Raw genomic sequence first — 20,097 nt, 5'->3', positions numbered from 1 at the left:
TTCCAAACGCTTTTTTTTTCACTCATTACATGGAGCTCATATATCCAAGTCATACCATATTTAACCCTTCTTGGTCTATTATTATATACTGATTACTTGGTCATTCTCTTTTTTAAAGGATATTTTGGAATATGACTGAAACACTTTTTTCAGGCCAAGTTGTGTCATCATCATAGGTGATTCTATAACAAAGATGAGAAATCCACTTCCCTTGTCTCTAAATTTTTTCATTTCACAAATATAAAAATAAGCAACTCTGCTGTTTTCACATACTGATCCTCCTATCCATGTCATGAACACATAATCACTGAGAACTATTCCAGCTGTTAGGTATTAAAGTTAAACACTCTCTTCCTGGACCACAACTTCCTCATTTTCCAGTTCTCAGTTACACTGACTTGGTCATTGACCTCATTACATTCATGAACCCTTTGAATCCTCTATTTTGTACTACGTACTTTTATCTTTTATCTTTACATAACTGCCTCTGTAAGTTTAGAGTTCATGACCACTTCAATAACTCTCCTGACAGCACCTTCAAAATTATTGGTTCTATTTTTTTACCTGGTATAATTTCAACTCCTGATTATTTCTGCTGAACAACACCTCTATTCCATGGGGAGTCTAAGAGAAAAAGAAATACATATTCTCTTCAACTTGTGATGGGGTTAGGTCCCAATAATTCATCATAAGTAAAAAAAAATCATAAGTTGAAAATGCAATTGATACCCCAAAACCTATCGTAAATTTAAAAAACATAAATTGAATCATTGTAAATCCAGATGCGCCTCAATTTATGATGGAATTACCTCCTGAGAAACACATCTTAAAAGCAAAAAAAAGAAGTCATAAACCAAACCACTGTAAGTCAGAGACTGTACAGGTATGCCAAAAGATTGAATATTGGTAGTCTGTTAAAACAGTGTGAAAGGCTGGGTGTGGTAGCTCACGTGTGTAATTCCAGCACTTTGAGAGGCTGAGACAGGCAGATCACTTGAGGCCAGGAGTTCAAGACCAGCATGGGCAACATGGTGAAACCCTACCTTCACTAAAAATACAAGAATTAGCGGGTTGTGGTGGTGCACACCTGTAGTCCCAGTTACTTGGGAGGCTGAGACAGGAGAATCGCTTGATCCCAGGAGGCAGAGGTTGACCAGGTAGGCGGAGGTTGCAGTGAGCCAACATCATGCCACTGCCGTCCAGCCTGGGCGACAGAGAGAGACCCAAAAACCAAAACATAAACAAAACTAAAAACAGTGTAAAGGTACTACCTCCTTCTTTAAACTCTGTTTTTGGCTCTCTGAATAGCTATCCCTTACTTGGCTTTTGCTGCAGTTAAACATTGAATTGTATTCCCCCAAAATAGTATGTGGGAGTCCTAACTCCCAGTAACTCGCAATGTGATGTTATTTAAAAATAGAGTTGTTAAAAATGTAATTAGTTAAGATGAGGTCATATTGGATGTAGGGTGAGCCTTTAATCCAGTATGACCTGTGATTTTATAAAAGAAGGGAGATGCACGGAGAGAAGATGGCTATGCCACAACAGATAGAGATTGGAGTGAAGTACCTACAAGCCAAGGAGTACCAAGAGTTTCCAACAAGCACCAGAGGGAGAAGAGGCAGAGAAGGATCCACCCCTCCTCTGCCTGACAGGTTTCAGAGGGATCATGGCTCTGGTGACACCTTAATTTCAGACTTCTAGCCTCCAGAACTGTGAGACAATATATTTTTGTTATTTTGAACCACCCAGTTGGGCACTTTATTCCTGAAGACCTTGGGAACAAGTACAGCTGCTCATCACAAGATTTTCTGCATAGACTATTCCAGCATCTGCTACTAGAGACAATTTTATTTATTTATTTCCAATTTTTATGCCTTTCATTTCCTTGTATGTCTTGTGGTACTGACTAGAACTTCCAGTATTATGTTGAATAGCAAGGCAAAAGTAGCTGTATTTGCCTTGTTTCAATCTCATAAGAAAAACATTCAATTTCTTTCCATTAAATATGACGTTAGATATAGATGGAGATTTGGGGTAGACTGTTTTTATCAACTTGAGGAAATTACTATTACCTTTTTTCTGATAGTTCTTATCATTAATGGGTGTTAAATATTTTCATTTTCTTCTGCATCAATTATCATATGATTTATTTTTCTTTAGCCTGATAATAAGAGAGATTACATTGTTTGATTTTCAAATATTGAAGCAGCCTTTTATCCTTGGAATAAATCCCAGTTGGTCATGGTACTTAGATATTGTTGAATTCTATCTGCTAATATTTTATTAAGAATTTTTTCATCAATATTCATAAGAAATATTGGTATATAATTTTCTTCTCTAGAGATTTCATTATCTGGTTTTGGTATCAGGGTTATTCTGCTTCATATAATGAGATAGAAATTACTCTGTCTTCTATTTTCTGTAAAATATTTTTTTAAATTGGTGTTAATTTTTCTTCAAATATTTGGTAGAATTCTCCAGTGAAACTGCCTGGGCCTGGAGATTTCTCTTACCTGAGGTTTACCATTACAAATTCAGTTCACTTAATAGTTATAGGGCTATTCAAATACTCTATTTCACATGTAGTTTTGCCAGTTTTCACTGCTCAAGGAATTAGTCCAATTCTTCCAAATGGTCAAATTAATCTATACAGAGTTGTTCATATTTACTCATTCTGATTTTTGCATCGACTGTAGTGACATCTCTTGTTTTATTATTGATATTAGTAATTTATGTCTTCTCTTTGTTTCCTTGTCCAAATTACTAGAGATTTATTTTACTAATCTTTTGAAATAATCTGATTTTTGTTTTAATGACTTTTTCTATTTTTGCATTTTAATCTTGCTGATTTGTGCTTCTTTCTTTACAATTTCCTTTCTTCTTCTTCTTCCCTTAGATTCATTTTGTTCTTTTTATAATTTCTTGATGTTGAAACTTAGATTATTGATATAAAAACCTTTTCTCCTTTTATAAGCATCCAGTTTATAACCTCACTGTGAGCATAACTTTATTTGGATTCTACAAATTTTTATATGCTATGTTTTCAGTTTTATTTAGATATATATGAATTGTTTGTATTTATGTTCCCTTTGATTATATATCTGTACCTACAATGTATCTATCTATCTATGTATCTATAAAATTTCTTTAGACTTTGACTGTGACCCTTGGATTATTTAGAGATGCATTGGTTACTTTCCAAATGTTTGAAAACATTCCTTGTGTTTTTCTGTTATTGATTCTAGTCTAATTCCATTATGGTTAAATAACACTTTTTATATCTTATATTCAAATTCTTTATAAGTTATTTTATGGGCCAGGATATAGTCTCTCATGGCATATGTTCCATGAGCACTTGAGAAAAATTGTGTATTCTTATGTTGTTGGAAGGTGCATTTTGTAAATCTCAATTAGATATTATCAGTTCATGGTGTTGAGTTATTCTAGCATCTTGCTGACTTGTCAATCACTAAAATTGTAAATTTGTCTATTTCTTCTCTCAGTTTTATCAATGCTGCTTTACCTATCTTGCAGTTAATTGTTCGGTGTATGTAGTTTTAGGATTGCTGTGTCTTCTTGGTGGATTTAGCCCTTTAACATTATGTACTGACAACTGTCTATTCCATAATTTTCTTTGCTCTGGTATCTTCCTTGTCTATTAATACTAACGTGCTCATGCTTAATTTCCTTTGATTGATATTTTCATACTATATCTTTTTTTGTTGTTCTTTAACTTTTAGCCTTCCTATATGTTATGGGTTGAATTTTGTCCACTCCAAAATATGTTGATGTCTTAACCTCCAGTACACAAATTGTGATCCTATTTATAAATAAGGACATCATCAATGTAATTAGTTAAGATGAGATCATACCGAAGAAGGATGGATCCCTAATCCAATATGACTTGTGTCCTTGTAAGAAGAGAGAAATTTGGACAGAGACACTTGAGGGGAGAATGTCATGAAACTAAAGAGGAAGAAATTGAAGTGCTATTGCTGCAAGTCAAAGAACATCAACGATTGGCAAATACCACAAGAAACTAGTAGAGGAAAATATGTATTCTTTCCTACAGGTTTCAAAGAGAGCATGGACCTACCTACATCTTGAATGTTGACTTTGTCATTGCAGAACTACGAGAGAACAACTCTGTTGTTTTCAGCAACCCAGTTTGTGGTACTTTGCTCTGGCCTCCCTATGGAGCTAATGCAGTGACATCATATAGCTGGGTCATTTTGTTTTATCCACTATACTAATCTCTATCTTTTAAATAATGTATTTAGACCATTTATATTTAGTGTATTTATTGATAAGTTTATATATAAATTTACCTCTTTTTTTTGTTTATTCTCTTTTTTTCTGTTTTCTTTTTTCTGCCTTCCTATGGTTTTGTGGAATTTTTTAAGATTTCTATTTTTGTTTGTCTATAGTGTTTTTGAACTTCTCTCTCTGTATAACATTTTTAGTAGCTGCTATAGTTAATATATATAGTTATATAGTATATATTTATATATTTAATATAACTTTCCAGCACAGCATCTACCAGTGCAAATAAAGTATAGAAAACTTAACACATTTTATGTCATTTTGTTCTTCATTATTTAAAATACAATTCCTTAAATACTTACTCTATATTCATTGAAAATCATATGACACAGCATTAAAATTTTTGTTTCAACTATCAAACATAATTTTAAAAACAACAGAAGAAAAGATAAATCTGTTATCTTTACCTACATTTTTGTTTCTTCTGTTGTTATTTCTTCTTTGTCAATGTTACATGGTTCTTTTTTTTTTTTCTTTTTTTCGAGGCAGAGTTTAACTCTGTCACCCAGGCTGGATTGCAATGGCATGATCTCAGCTCACTGCAACCTCTGCCTCCAAGGTTCAAGCGATTCTCCTGCCTCAGCCCCCTGAGTAGCTGGGATTACAGATGTCTGCCACCAAACCTGACTGTTTTTAATTTTTTGTAGTTTTAACAGAGATGGGGTGCTCTCAAACTCCTGACCTCAGGTTATCTACCCACCTCAGCCTCCCAAACTTCTGAGATTACAGGCATGAGCCATGGCGCCTGACCACAGGGTTCATTCTATTTTATTTCTGTTCTGATTTAAAATGTTCTTTGGCTAGATTTTAGGGTAGATATGTAATGAAAAAGTTTATTTATTGATGTTTCATTTATATATGAAGGATAACTTTAACTGGATAATTAATTGTGAGTAGCTGGTGTTTTGTTTTGTTTTGTTTTGTTTTGGCACTGGAAAAATGTTGTGGCCCTTCCTTCTTGTCTCTGGAATTTTTGATTAAAAAAACCTCCTGCCATTCCAAACGTTTTCCCTTATAAGTAATATATTGCTTTTCTCTGTCTGCTTTCCAAATATTATTGATTTTAGTTTTCAGAAGTTTGACTGTGATATAGCTTGGCATCAGTTTTTCTTTATTTATCCTCTTTGTAGTTACTCAATTTTTGAAATTGAAGGTTAATATGTTTCTTCAAACATGGGAATTTGATAGCCATTATTTTAAAAAATAATTTTTCAGCCTCACCCTGTTTTAGCTTTATTTCTAGCTTTCCAAAGACACACATGTTTGAAGTTTTCTTTATAGCTCTACATATGCCAAAGGTTCTGTTCATTTCTTGTCTATTATTTCTGTTTTTCAATTTGATCAATTACTATTATTATATCTCTGAGTTCAGTGATCTTTTCTCCGCAGATCTGGAAGACCTAGCTAGAGCAATCAGACAAGATAAAGAACTAACAGGCATCTAAATTGGGAAGGAAGAAATCAAATTACTCTTGTTTGCAGATGATATGATTTTATATTAGTAAATCCTAAAGACCCCAACAACAACAAAAAAACTAGTAGAATGGATAAACTAATTTGGTCAAGTTTCAGGACACAAAATAAGCATACAAAACTCAGTAACACTTCTATATGCTAATAGTGAACAATCTGAAAAAGAATTTAAAAAAGTAATTCCATTTATGATATCCATACACAAAATTAACGACCTAGAGTTAACTTAACCAAAGAAATGAAAAATGTCTACAATAAAAACTATGAAATTGAAGAGGACACAAAAATGGAAATATATTCCATGTTCATGGACTGGAAGAATGAATATTGTTAAAAAGTCCACACTACCCAAAGAAATCTACATATTCAATGCAACCTCTCTCAGATCACCAATCATATTCTCCACTGAAATGAGAAAAACAATGCTAACATTTATATGGAACCAAAAAAGACCCCAAATAGCCAAAGCTATCCTGATCAAAGAAGGTCAGAACTAGAGAAATCACATTACTTGACTTCAAGTCATACTACAGAGCTGCAGTTACCAAAAAAAGAATGTTACTGGCATAAAAACAGACACGTACACCACTGGAAAAGAACAGAGAACCGAGAAAGAAATCCACACACCTACGGTGAATTAATTTAAACAAAGTTACCAAAAATATACACTGGGGAAAAGATAGTCTCTTCAATAAATAGTGCTGAGAAAACTGGATATCCATAGGCAGAATAATGAAACTAGACCACTCTCTCTTGCCATACACAAAACTAAAGCTAAAGACATAAATTTAAGACCTTGTACTATGAAACAAAAAGAAATCATTGAGGAAACTTTCCAGGATATTAGACTGGGCAAAAATTTCTTAAGTATTACCCCACAGGCACAGGCAACCAAAGCAAAGTAAACAAATTTGATCACATCAAGTTAAAAAGCTTCTGCACAACAAAGAATAAAATCCACAAAGTGAAGAGACAACCCACAGAATGGGAGAAAATATTTACAAACTACCCCCTGACAAGGGATTAATAACAAGAATATATAACAGGCTTAAAAAACTCTATAGGAAAAAAACCCTAATAATCAAAGAAAAAATTAGGCAAAATCTTTGAATAGACATTTCTTGAAAGAAGACATAAAAAATGGAAAAAAAGCATACGAAAAGGTACTCCAAATCATTGATCATCAGAGAAATGCAAATCAAAACTACAATGAGATATTATCTCACCTCAGTTAGAATGACTTTTATCCAAAAGACAGGGAATGACAAATGCTAGGCAGGATGTGGAAAAAAGGGAATCCTTGAAAAACTTTTGGTAGGTATGTCCATTAATACAACCACTGTGGAGAATAGTTTGGAGTTTCTTTAAAAACAGTAAAACTAGAGCTAACATACAACCCAGCAATCCCACTGCTGGGTATATACTCAAAAGAAAGGAAATCAACATATCAAAGAGATATCTGCACTCCCATATTTTCTGCATTACTGTTCACAATAGATAAGATTTGGAAACAAACTAAGTGTCCATTCACAGATAAATGGATAAATAAAATGTGGTATATACACACAATGGAATACTATTTAGCAATAAAAGAGAATGAGATTCTGTTTTCTGAAACACCGTCGGGGGAATTGGAGGTCATTATGATAAGTGAAATAAGCCAGGCACAGAATGACAAACATCACATGTTTGCACTTATTCGTTGCATCTAAAAATTAAAATAATTGACATCATGGAGATAGAGAGTAAAAAGATGATTACCAGAGGCTGGGAAGGGTATGGGGTTGGGGGCAGCAGGGGGAATGCAGTTGGAATGGTTAATGGATACAAAAAAGTATTTAGAAAGAATGAATAAGATCTATTATTTGATAGCACAACAAGGTGACTATAATTAATAATAATTTACTTGTACATGTAAAGATAACTAAAAGAGTAATAGGATTGATTTTAATACAAAAGATAAGTGCTTGAGGGAATGAATGTGTCATTTTTTCATGATGTGGTTATTATGCATTCCATGCCTGTATCAATAATAGGTTGTGTATCCCATAAACACATACACCTCCTATTTACCCACGAAACTTAAAAATTAAAATAATACTTTTTAGCCTTAGCATCTATAATCAGATTTTTGACTGACTTTGAGTTAATTTTTGCATATTCTATAAGATAAAGTTCTAAAGTTCTAACTATGTTTTCTTTTTTTTTTATTTTCAAGTTCTTTGCCCATTTTTATTATTATTATTATTATTATTATTATTATACTTTTAAGTTCTAGGGTACATTTGCGCAACGTGCAGGTTTGTTATATATGTATACATGTGCCATGTTGGTGTGCTGCACCCATTAACTTGTCATTTACATTAGGTATATCTCCTAATGCTATCCCTCCCCCACCCCCACCCCACAACAGGCCCCAGTGTGTGACGTCCCCCTTCCTGTGTCCAAGTGTTCTCATTGTTCATTTCCCACCTATAAGTCAGAACATGTGATATTTGGTTTTTTGTCCTTGTTACAATTTGCTGAGAATGATGGTTTCCAGCTTCATCCATGTCCCTACAAAGGACATGAACTCATCCTTTTTTATGGCTGCATAGTATTCCATGGTGTATATGTGCCACATTTTCTTAATCATCTATCATCGTTGGACATTTGGCTTGGTTCCAAGTCTTTGCTATTGTGAATAGTGCCACAATAAACATACATGTGCATGTGTCTTTATAGCAGCATGATTTATAATCCTTTGGGTATATACCCAGTAATGGGATGGCTGGGTCAAATGGTATTTCTAGTTCTAGATCCCTGAGGAATCGCCACACTGTCTTCCACAATGGTTGAAGTAGTTTACAGTCTCACCAACAGTGTAAAAGTGTTCCTGTTTCTCCACATCCTCTCCAGCACCTGTTGTTTCCTGACTTTTTAATGATTGCCATTCTAACTGGTGTGAGATGGTATCTCATTGTGGTTTTGATTTGCATTTCTCTGATGGCCAGTGATGATGAGCATTTTTTTCATCTGTCTGTTGGCTGCATAAATGTCTTCTTTTGAGAAGTACCTGTTCATATCCTTTGCCCACTTGTTGATGGGGTTGTTTTTCTCTTGTAAATTTGTTTGAGTTTTTTGCAGATTCTGGATATTAGCCCTTTATCATTTACCTCCCACTTATAAGTGAGAACATGCAGTATTTGGTTTTCTTTCCCTGTGTCAGTTTGCTAAGGATAATGGCCTCCAGCTCCATCCATGTCCTTATGAAGAACGTGATCTCTTTCTTTTGTATGGCTACCTAGTATTCCATGGTGGTATATGTGCCACATTTTCTTTATCCAGTCTATCATTGAGGTGCATTTAGTTTGTTTCCATGCCTTTGTTATTACGACTATTGCTGTAATGAGCATACATGTGCGTGTGTCTTTATAATACAATAATTTATATTTCTTTGGGTATATGCACAGTAATGGGATTGCTGGGTCAAATGGTATTTCTGTCTTTAAGTCGTTGTGGAATTGCCACACTGACTTCCACAATGGCTGAACTAACTTACATACCCAACAACAGTGTGTAAACATTCATATTTTTCCACAACTTTGCCAGAATCCATTATTTTTTAACTTTTTAGTAATAACCATTCTGACTGGTGTGAGATGGCATCTCTCTATAGCTTTGATTTGCATTTTTCTAATGACCAATGATTTTGAGCTTTTTTTCATATGATTGTTGGTTGCATATATATCTTCTTTTGAAAAATGTCTGTTCATGTCCTTTGCTCACTTTTTGTATGGAGTTGTTTGCTTTTTTTGTAGATTTGTTTAAGTTAGTTATGGATGCTGGATATTAGACTTTCGTCAGATGCATAGTTTGCAAAAATGTTCTCCCATTCTATAGGTGGTTTCTTTACTATTTTGATACTTTATTTTGCCTTGAAGAATCTCTTTAGTTTAATTAGATACTATTTGTTAATTTTTCCTTTTGTTGTAATTGCTTTTGGCATTTTCGTCATGAAATCTTTGCCGTTTCTATGTCCTGAATAGTATTGCATAGGTTGTCTTCCAGGCTTTTTATAGTTTTGTGTTTTACATTAAGTCTTTAATCCAACTTGTGTTGGATGTAAAGAAGGAATCCCAGTTTAATCTTTTGCATATTGCTAGCCAGTTACTCTAGCACCATTCTTTGAATAGAGAATTCTTTTCCCATTGTTTGTTTAAGTCAGGTTTGTGGAAGATCAAATAGTAGTAGTTGTGTGGTCTTATTTCTGGGTTCTCCATTCTGTTCCATTGATCTACGTGTCAGTTTTTGCAACAAACAAATGATTTTTGCATGGTAATTTTTATTCTGAAACTTTTCTGAATTCATTTTAGCTCTAACCATTGTGTATGTGTGTTTATTTGTGTGTGTGTGTGTGTGTGAGAAAGAGAGAGAGGAGAGAGAGGGAGAGAGAAAGACAGAGAGAGAGAGGAGAGAGAGAGATTTTAGGGTTTTCTACATATAAAATCATGTCTGTGAAAAGAGATAATTGTACTTCTTGCTTTCCAAATTTGATGTCTATTTTTTGGGCATAATTGCTATGGCTAAAACTTTTTGTAATGTGTTTAATAGATGCAGTGAAACTGGGCAACTTGTTTTATTTCTGGTCTTAGAGGAAAAGCTTTCAGTTTCTCCACTGAGTGTGATATTAGCTGTAGGTTTTATTTTTTGTCTTCTTTTGGCATTTACATGATAAATATTCCACTCTTTTATTTATATTTACAATGCCTTATTTCAACAGGTGTGTCTTGTAAATAGCATAACTATTTTATTTTTATTCTTACTTGACATTCTTTGTTACTGTGAGTAGTCTTTCATTTTTACATATTTAATATTATTAGTGATATCTTTGAGTTTGAAGTTTTCTAGATTGTTCATACTGGTTTATCCCTTTCTATCTTTTATAAAAAAAAATTATGTGATACTCCATGTTTTTCTCTATTATCTTTTTTAAATTATAAAAGCATCCAATTTTTTACATTCAATAAGAGAGGGTTCATTCAATATTTGTTAAATAGATTATGTAGGGCTAGCCAATTTAATAAAACTAGGGCCAAGATTGGATTATGATACAGTTTCTGTTTTGGTAATATTTATTTTATCTATATTTTATTTATGCTCTTTTTGAAACCTCAAATTATATCCCGATGATTTCACAATTAGCTGTAGAACTATGGACCCTGAAACCAAATATTTACCTTCTAAATTTTCTGCAACGGTCCTGGATTATGCAGGTACTGATAGCATAATTAATTATTTTACCAATTTTACTATTAAAGGTGTTTATTATTCTACTTACAGCCACCCTAGTTATAGTTATCCTATTTATGCAGCAAATAAAACTAAACTGGTTTCTCTCAGTGGGAAAAGCCAGCATTTCATGAACATTATATTTATGCATGATATATGGGTATATGCATTTAGTTGTGTTGACAGTAAAATCCATAAGAAATATTTGGAATATGAAGTCAAATTAAATAAAATAATGATATAAATTTGAAGATGAATAAAATTGAACTTGGGCATTTTATTTAGTTTTGGAAAATTCTGAATCTTCCCAGATATATATACATCCATACCTACATATACCTGTATCTAAAAACATAGATTACATAGCATTTATGAAGGGCATATTGTTCCTCAGAAAGTAGTCTATATTTTAAGAGGCCTTAAATAAGTTAATTCTAAAAGCACATTTTTTTAAATACTACTTTTATCACCGTTGTACAGCTGAAAAAGACAATTCTGGATATATGTAAGTAATAAAGCTAAGCTTTAAACTCAGGGAGCCTAGGGCCAGAATCTATGCTCTTATCCAATCACTGTGCTCTTATAGCTTTGTAACACATGTGCATTATGTTTAATATATTAATTGAAGCTTTATGTATAGTTCTTGCAACTGAAAAATATCTTCTTCACACTGGTAAAAACTTGTGGCCATGGTAACAAAGATCTTTAATGGCCAGGGGCTTATAATAGTGTGTTTCTTTATTTTTAAAAATAGGAGTTATTTTCAAATATACTAATACAGGATAATTACTCAAACATAAGTCATTTTATCTTGTGAGCTAATACTGCTCTCTATATTTCCCCAATCGACCACCAGAAAGAATCAAAGAGAAATTACAAGATAAGTCTAAGATACAGTGATCTGTTGTGTTCAGTCTTCCTGACTGTGAAGTGTGTGATGAATATAAGTGAGTTATCAGGCATCTCCACATGAGTAAAGACAAATGTCATTTTAGTTCCAAATAGGCAGCAATGAGCACTCCACCTATGAAAAGACACTTGATTCCAAGTATCTCAAGAGATTACAGTCATATATATGTATAGATCTAACTAGATAAGCACTCTTTAGAGTGTGTTTCATAGGGAAGACTAAAGAAGCTAGCAATCTATATTTCCCCAACCAAAGTATTATGTTAAGAGACTTCTTTGCTCTACTTCAGTGCTTTTATACCTTAAGAAAAAAAATATAACTAGAGAATGAGATATGTCTTAACTATACAAAATCTTATGTTACATTTAACAAAACTAAGTTGAGAGTAAGCTTCAGACTCTTGTTACTACATATAAACATCAAATATACAATAGTCTAAATAGAAAACTTTACAGGAACTCTCGAAACTATTCAAAGATTTACAGCAACCGTAAAAATACTCATTTAAGAAAAAGTCACACGGAAAATGGTAGGAAAATTTGTGGCATGTTTATACACCCTTGCCCCACTCCTTTCTCAGTGTGGCACAGAAGGGAGAAAGTTGCACAATTGCAGATTACTTCCCTTGAGCCAAAAAAAAAAAAAAAAAAAGTACAGTGAAAGTTATCTGTAGTGATTTGGCCCATCTGTAAGCTGCTTGAGGGACCAGTATCTGTCTCATCTGACTTAGAGATCAGAGCAGAATGGCAGCATAATTAGATTCTTAGGCTGGAAGCTGTGGAGACAGTGGTGAGTATCATGGCACGTGCAAACTACAGGGGGATATCAGACCCATGCATGCCTGAGGCAAGAGGTTATGAGTAACAGAATAAAGCAAAATATCTAACGCCCAGAGAGGAAGCTAGAGTAGGACTTTTGCGTGAATTAAAGCACTTAAAGGCAACTGTGGGAAAAATAAAGAAGCACACACATGAGCTCAGAAAGGAAGCATATCTAAAAATTATACCTGACAAAATCTTTTTTTATTATACTTTAAGTTTTAGGGTATATGTGCACAACGTGCAGATAGTCGTTTGCTCCAGGCTGCTATCAAGGCTCAGAGAACTGCTAATTAGCAAAGGTCTTCTATACCATATTGTCAAGGCTGGGGAACCTGGCTGTTTCTTAACATGCCTAATTCTCAAAAAATGAGCATAAGCCATACAAAGAAATGGAAATCATGGCCCATTTAAAGGAAGAAAATAATCACATAACCAGTCTGAAAAAACACATGCAGTGGACATACTAGAAAAACTGTTTAAAATAATTGTCTTTAATATACTCAAAGAGATAAGGGAAACATGAGAAAAATAGTGAAGGAAGTCAGGAAATGATTCATGAACAAAAATGAGAATATTAACAAAAACAAGTTAATTATATACAAAAAACTAAATAGAAATTCGGAACCCAAAATCTATGATAGTTGAATTGAAAAATTCACTGGAGGGGTGCAACATAAAATTTGAACAGATAAAAGAATCAGTAAACTTGAAAAAATCATGTAAATTTATTGAGTCTGAGGAACAGAAAATAACAATGAAAAATTGTGAACAGAACCTAAAGGACTTATGGAAACCAAGAAGTTTCATTGTGAGAAGTGCATTATGGGATCATCAGGAGAATAGAGAGAAGATAAATTATTTTTAAAGCTAATAGCTGAAAACTTCCAAAATTTGAGGAAAAATGTATGACATACAAATCTCAGAAGTTAATTAATTACAAGAGGGATAAACCAAAAAGACCCACACAGAAATCCATTATAATCAAACTTTTGAAAGACAAAGACAAAGAATCTTCAAAGCAGAAAGAAAATGTAACTGATTAGATACAAGAGATTTTCAGTAAACATACCAGTGAATTTCTCAGAAACCACACAGACTAGAAGGAAGTGAGGTGACATTTTAAGTGATCAAAAAAAATAGCTATTAGTGGAGAATCATACATCTGGCAAAACTACCTTTCTAAATTAAGGAAAAAATTAAGACACTCCTAGAGAAACAAAAATTTAGGGAGTTAATTATTAGTAGAACTGCTCTCCAAGAATGATAAAGGAAGTTACTAAATTTAAAATGAGTGGACACTAGGGAATAACTTGAAGCTGTATGCAATATTAAGTTTTTCAGTGAAGCTAAGTATGCAAACAAATAAAAAAATAAGTATACTCACACTCACACACACATAATTGTATTGTTTTGTTACTGTAGCTTTTTCTGTTTATTTCCTTTTTTTTTTTTTTTTTTGAGATGAAGTCTCTGTCACCCAGGCTGGAGTGCAGTGGCACTATCTCATTTCACTGCAACCTCCACGGTTCAAGCAATCCTCCCACCTCAGCCTCCCAAGTAGCTGGGATTACAGCCTCCTGCAACCACGCCTGGATAATTTTTGTATCTTTAGTAGAGACGGGGTTTCACCATATTTGCCAGCCTGGTCTGGAACTCTTTACCTCAAGTGATCTGTTTGCTTCAGCCTCCCAAAGTGCTGGGATTACAGGTGTGAGCCACTGTGCCTTGCTAGCTTTTATTTTATAATTATGTAAACACAAATGCATAAAAATAAGCTTAAATCTATGTTAATTGGATATAATATATAAAGATGTAAATTGTGAAGTCTATGATAAAGTGGAAGAGCAGAGGTGAAAAGCAGTTGAGGTTTTGTATGTGACTAAAGTTAGGTTGATATTAATTTAAAATTATTATAACTAGGACATTATAGGCACCTCCATAATAACCACAAAGAAAATATAGACAAGAATACACAGAAAAGGAAATGAGAAGTGAATCAAAACACAAAACATGCTCCTGCAAAATATATAAACACAAAGGAAGACAGTAATGAGGGTAAAGAGAGAATAAAAATTTATGACATACAGAAAACGAACAAAAAAACTGACAAAACTAAGCTCTTCCCTTTCAGTAATTACCTTAAATGTAAATGTATTAAACTTATAATTCAAAAGATATGAATTGAAAGAATGAATTAAAATAAAACCGTGATCCAACCATATGCTGTCTACTTTAGGTATAAGGACAGACATAGGTTAAAAACGAAAGGATGGAAAACTGTTCTGTATAAACAGTAATTAAAAGACAGCAGGGCTTCTATATTAATATCAGACAAAATAGATTAAGTCAAAAACTATTATGAGAGGCTGAAAAGAGAAAATATAATGAGAAAGCTCAATTCATGACGAATTCATAACAACATAGATATAGATACCCAACATCAGAACTCCAAAATGCATAAAGCAAACATTGACAGAATTGAAGAGAGAAAAAGAAAACAAAACACTTCTACAATAATAGTAGAAGACATCAGTACCCACAACACTATAGACTATTTTGACCTAACAGACATATACAAACCACTCCATATGACAATAGCAGTACACACATTTTTCTCTCGTGCACAAGAAACATACTCCAGGGTAGAACATATGTTAGGCAACAAAGCAAGTAGTAGAAAAAAAGAAAAGAAAGAATTTAAATTAGGTAAACTGATTAGAAGTCTCTAACTTCTAGTGGGGCAATAGAAGGAGGTCATATAATTTCTCTTTGCAGAAAACAAGAAAATCTAGATGGCAATTTTCTAGAACAATCATTAAGAGCACTGAAAATTGATAAATGAAGTTTAAAAATATGAGAATTCACATTAAAAAAATTCTTACAGTGTTGTGTAAGAAATGTGCTGAGTTTTTGGCCATCATACCCATTCCCCTATTTCCTCCTATTCCTACCGTCTCAGACTCAGTAGATTCTTGCCTCAAAGATGTGGTGCTGAGGTTGGGGGATCTGTAGCTGCTAAAGGTGAATGATTCAACTCATAATGGGAGATGGAAAACAGATCGAGAAAACCAGCAGTTTATCAGTCTTTTTAGAGTTATTAGCAGACTGGCCATAAATTTAATGGGAAGAAAATAGAAGTGAGAAATACATACGGATGAGAATGTCTTCAGAAATCCCCAAACCCCTGGTTAACTGATAGCTGTATATGTTCAGGAGACCCAAGATAGCAAAACAAAATATGAAACTCAGGAGACTCTTAAGAACTGGTTACAAGTTTGAATGCCTTCAACAACATATAGCTCAGCCAGCAGAGCTTGAAATATTTGAGCACAACCGCTGTCAAAATCTTGGCAGACCAATAAACTATGCAACCACAAGATTGGCCTTTAGCTGTGCTAAAAACCATCAATGGAAATTATAAAATCTGATGAGAGATAGCCACTTGGAGGAAACAATGCAGGGAAACAAATATCACAGTGATAAATCCGGCTAAGTTAGGAAAGCAACTAAACAAAAGAACCCCTCCAAAATAAAATATATCACATCCTAGCACTGTCACATTATACTATGTAAAAATCTGATTTCAAACCAAAAATAAGTGATATATAAAGAGAAAGAAAATTGTGACCCACACTCACGATAAAAAAGCATTTGATAACAACTTGTCAGCTTAGTGGTCCTAGATTTTGGATTTAGTAAGAAAAGACTTCCAAGCAATGATTATAAATATAATCAGATAATTGAAGTAAACATATTTAAAAAATATAAAGATACCATGCCAATAATAAGTCAACAAATAAAGACTCTCTACAGAAAATAGAAATTAAGAAATAGGGCCAAAAGAAAGGTTGAGCGTTGAAAAGAAAATTACCTGAAATTAAAAATTTACTACGTATACCCAACTGCAATTTTCTGATGGCAAGTGAAAGGACCGATAAACTCAATATACATCAATGGAAATAATCATATTAGTAGACCAGAAAGAAAAATTATTTTTAAAAATGAGGAGATTCTTTGAGACCTCTGAGAGACTATGAAGCATTACACATATATATGAAAGCATTAGCAGAAAATGATTAGAAAGATATGAGAAAAATTTCTGTGAAGGAAAAGGAAGAAAAGGAAAACAAACACACCACAAAGGAATTCACATAGAAAAGAACAGAGGTTAACGGACTCAAACAGCAATGACCTCACTCACCACTATTTTGCCAGCAATATAAAAGAGCCCAGCAAATTAGTGGTGGATATTCCAGCCCATTCCTGCCCCACTTGACTTTGCCTAGAGCAAAAGTCGCCTATTCCCACTAAGCCCTGCCCAAATTGAAGATTTGTAAACACAATAATGATTGCTGTTTTCAACCAGGAAGTTTAAGGGTGGTTTGTTACACAGTTGGAACAACATGTATGAATATTTAATTTGTAAATCATTTAGTGAAAACTTTTATAATAAATAAGTGAACATCTATTTATGTGTTTTGAGTATAGAAGTACCTAATAATCCGTAATTGTCAAGTAAACTGTGATAAATATACACTTCAAAGCATAGACTTGTATACCTCAAGAAATGTAATTTATAGATATATGTCTAGTGTAATTACAGATATGCCTTTTGTGAATATTAAAACATTTCAATTTAAGCCTGAATAGTGGTATTACACTATGGGCTACAATAACATGACAATGATATTATAACTGCAGATGTTTATAATTTCATTTATAGTTAAACATCCAGTTCTGTAAAACATGAAAATGTAGAATGCAAATATTTTAAATAAAGTATATAATGGAATAGTTAACTTGTTAATATTTGCTTAGACACTATATAGGGAAGGTAGGGAGAAAATATTATTTCAAGAGCCTAGTCCATGTCTGCTTGTAGAAGTATGAAGCTCTAGGCTTTGTTCGGATTATCAGAATACAAAGAAAGATGTAGCTCCGCTGCCTTTACAACAATCTAATAGGAATTTGGGGCTTCTTAGTGAATAAAAAATATTTGTCAAGAAGGGGAGCATGGACGTAAAAATGGTGAGTAGTGGGGAGTCATTAGGAGGAATGGTATCTGACAAAAACAATTTCCAGCATGTGCAAAAATTTATTATTTATATTTTATTTTCTTTGCTATTTGGCAATTTGATGTAATCATTTGTCAATTCAAGTCTCATTAGACATAGATGTATGAGGGCTCTGCTTGAGGGGTATTTTTGTTTTTGCTTTTTGGAGTGTGGCAGTAGGGTGAGAGAAAGTGATTTCAAAGAAATGAGAAGAAATTCCCCTGAGTCATGTTATGAACTGAATTTTTCCCCCTCCTCATTTTATTAATATATTGAAGCCCTAACCACCAAGGTGTGTGTATTTAGAGTTAGGGCCTTCAAGGAGGTAATTATCCTTAAATGAGGTCAAAAGGGTGAGGCCAATCCAATGGGACTAGTGTCCTTATAAGAAAAGGAAGAGACACCAGGGGTTGAGCTTTCTCTGTGCATATGCACAGAGGAAGGCCAGTGGAAGGCATGGAACCTTGATCTTGACTTCCAGACTTTAGAACTGTGAGAAAATAAATGTCTGTTCTTTAAGCCACCTTGTCTGTGGCATTTTGTTATGGCAGCCCTAACTGACCACTACAAGCCAGTAGGGTAGGGGGATGAGAACAACCATCTAAAGTAACATGTGAGTGAGATCAAAAGCGGGAGATGATTCTGAGAACAAGTCCCTAGAAACTGAAACAAACTGAAGAAGGACATTCGATTTCCCCAGAATGAAGAATGAAGGGTTTGATTCAGTTTTATTTTATGGACAAAATTAACTGATCTGATACCTAGAATATATTTTAAATGTTTTTTAAATAAAACCTGGATTCTATTAAAACACCATAAAAAGTAAGATTAACAAACATTAGATTGCCTGACACAACACGTATATTTGGTTTTGTTTCTATTTTCTTTTGTACTGTCCTGAAAATCTATTTATAGTATTTCCCATTTTTATAATTTTTATAACTTGAAGTGCAGGAATAATGCCCATATCACTTGTTTTATATATTAAGCAACTTCAATTATACCTTTTAATATGGAATCTTTGTTCATTCCATTTGGTTTGAAATTAATGTAATCTGAAGTTTGGGGTAAAGAATGCTTCGAGTTAACTATTTGCAGCTTAACTAATTTTATTGTCTAAGGTATTAAAATTCAGTACCTTCTACCTGCAGCTGCATAACTGGACACTGAAATGTGATCAGTTTTAAGTAGCAAATACCTAAAGAGGCTTACAGATGACCATAGGTAAATTAAGGTAATAAAGATATGCAGCAAATGGTTTTTGTTTGACCAAAGTATTTGCGAGCTTGAGGTCTTACAACTCTGTCTAGAAAAAAAATGTAAAATTTAAGTAAGTTTAAATGAGAAGTTAAGAAACCCTAAACATAAAACAAACAAGATATTTTCAACAAAATTTGTCAGTCAAATTACTTGACAGTGGAAGGAGAAGAAGACAGAAAATTGATGAAAAGATTTTGCCAAAAGTATAATCAGAAACCTATAAATTATCCCATTTAATGAAATTGAACATGCAATATTTTTACCATTTTATAATATTTGGGAAATAAAAATCCTGTTTTAATCATTACAATCACTCCTTATTCCTTCATAAAGTGTAAGCACAATTAATATCTGTGACTTTTCTGTTTCTATTTATATATATAATTTAAAAAATTATTGTCTAAAATATACTGTATGTTAGACTAATATGCTTGTAATTTTAATTTAATATTTAAAGTAACTACTTTTCATATTATCAAAATGTATACGAATATAGTTTCAATATATACAGTTTCATCAGATGAATATTTATTATTAATTTAAAAATTCTCCTGTTTTCTAAGGGGAGTTACGCTTATTTATTTTTTTTGTCGTTTTTTTTTCTTCCTTTTTGTGGGGAACCGGGTCTTGCTATATAGCCCAGGCAGGTCTCGAACTCCTGGGCTCAAGCTATCCTCCGGCCTCTGCCTCCCTGAGAGCTAGGATTACAGGCGTGAGCCACTGTGCCCAGCATACATTCTCCTATGTTTTCTATTTTAAATAATAAAGTAGCCAAAACTATTACTATGACATATTTATCTGCTTTTCCCTTAGACTATGACATACAAATGACTTTTTACCTGCTGATTTTTTTTTTCTATAGAGAACTACCTGGATACTACTACTTTTTGTCCACCTTAATGCTTTAAGGATAACTAAATGTGTTGCTTAGAGGTTCTTTTTTGTTTGTTTTGGTTTGGTCTTTTACTAATTCTAGCCCAGG

General features: G+C 33.3%; 1 long non-coding RNA gene across 1 annotated transcript in view; it reads right to left on the bottom strand.

Annotated features, from left to right (window-relative positions):
* LOC134731408 (uncharacterized) overlaps window positions 1-17,034 on the bottom strand; it is a 351,840-nt gene extending 334,806 nt beyond the window's left edge. Inside the window, exons 1-2 of the long non-coding RNA XR_010113634.1 lie at window positions 17,003-17,034; window positions 459-624 (exon numbers count right to left, since the gene is read on the bottom strand). This is a non-coding gene — a long non-coding RNA (uncharacterized lncRNA). The remainder of the gene's footprint in view (window positions 1-458; window positions 625-17,002) is intronic.
* Window positions 17,035-20,097: the final 3,063 nt, after the last annotated feature.

Source organism: Symphalangus syndactylus, chromosome 9, assembly GCF_028878055.3.
Source record: "Symphalangus syndactylus isolate Jambi chromosome 9, NHGRI_mSymSyn1-v2.1_pri, whole genome shotgun sequence".
Taxonomy (NCBI): Eukaryota; Metazoa; Chordata; class Mammalia; order Primates; family Hylobatidae; genus Symphalangus; species Symphalangus syndactylus.
This window is presented reverse-complemented; position numbering and strand designations above follow the sequence as displayed.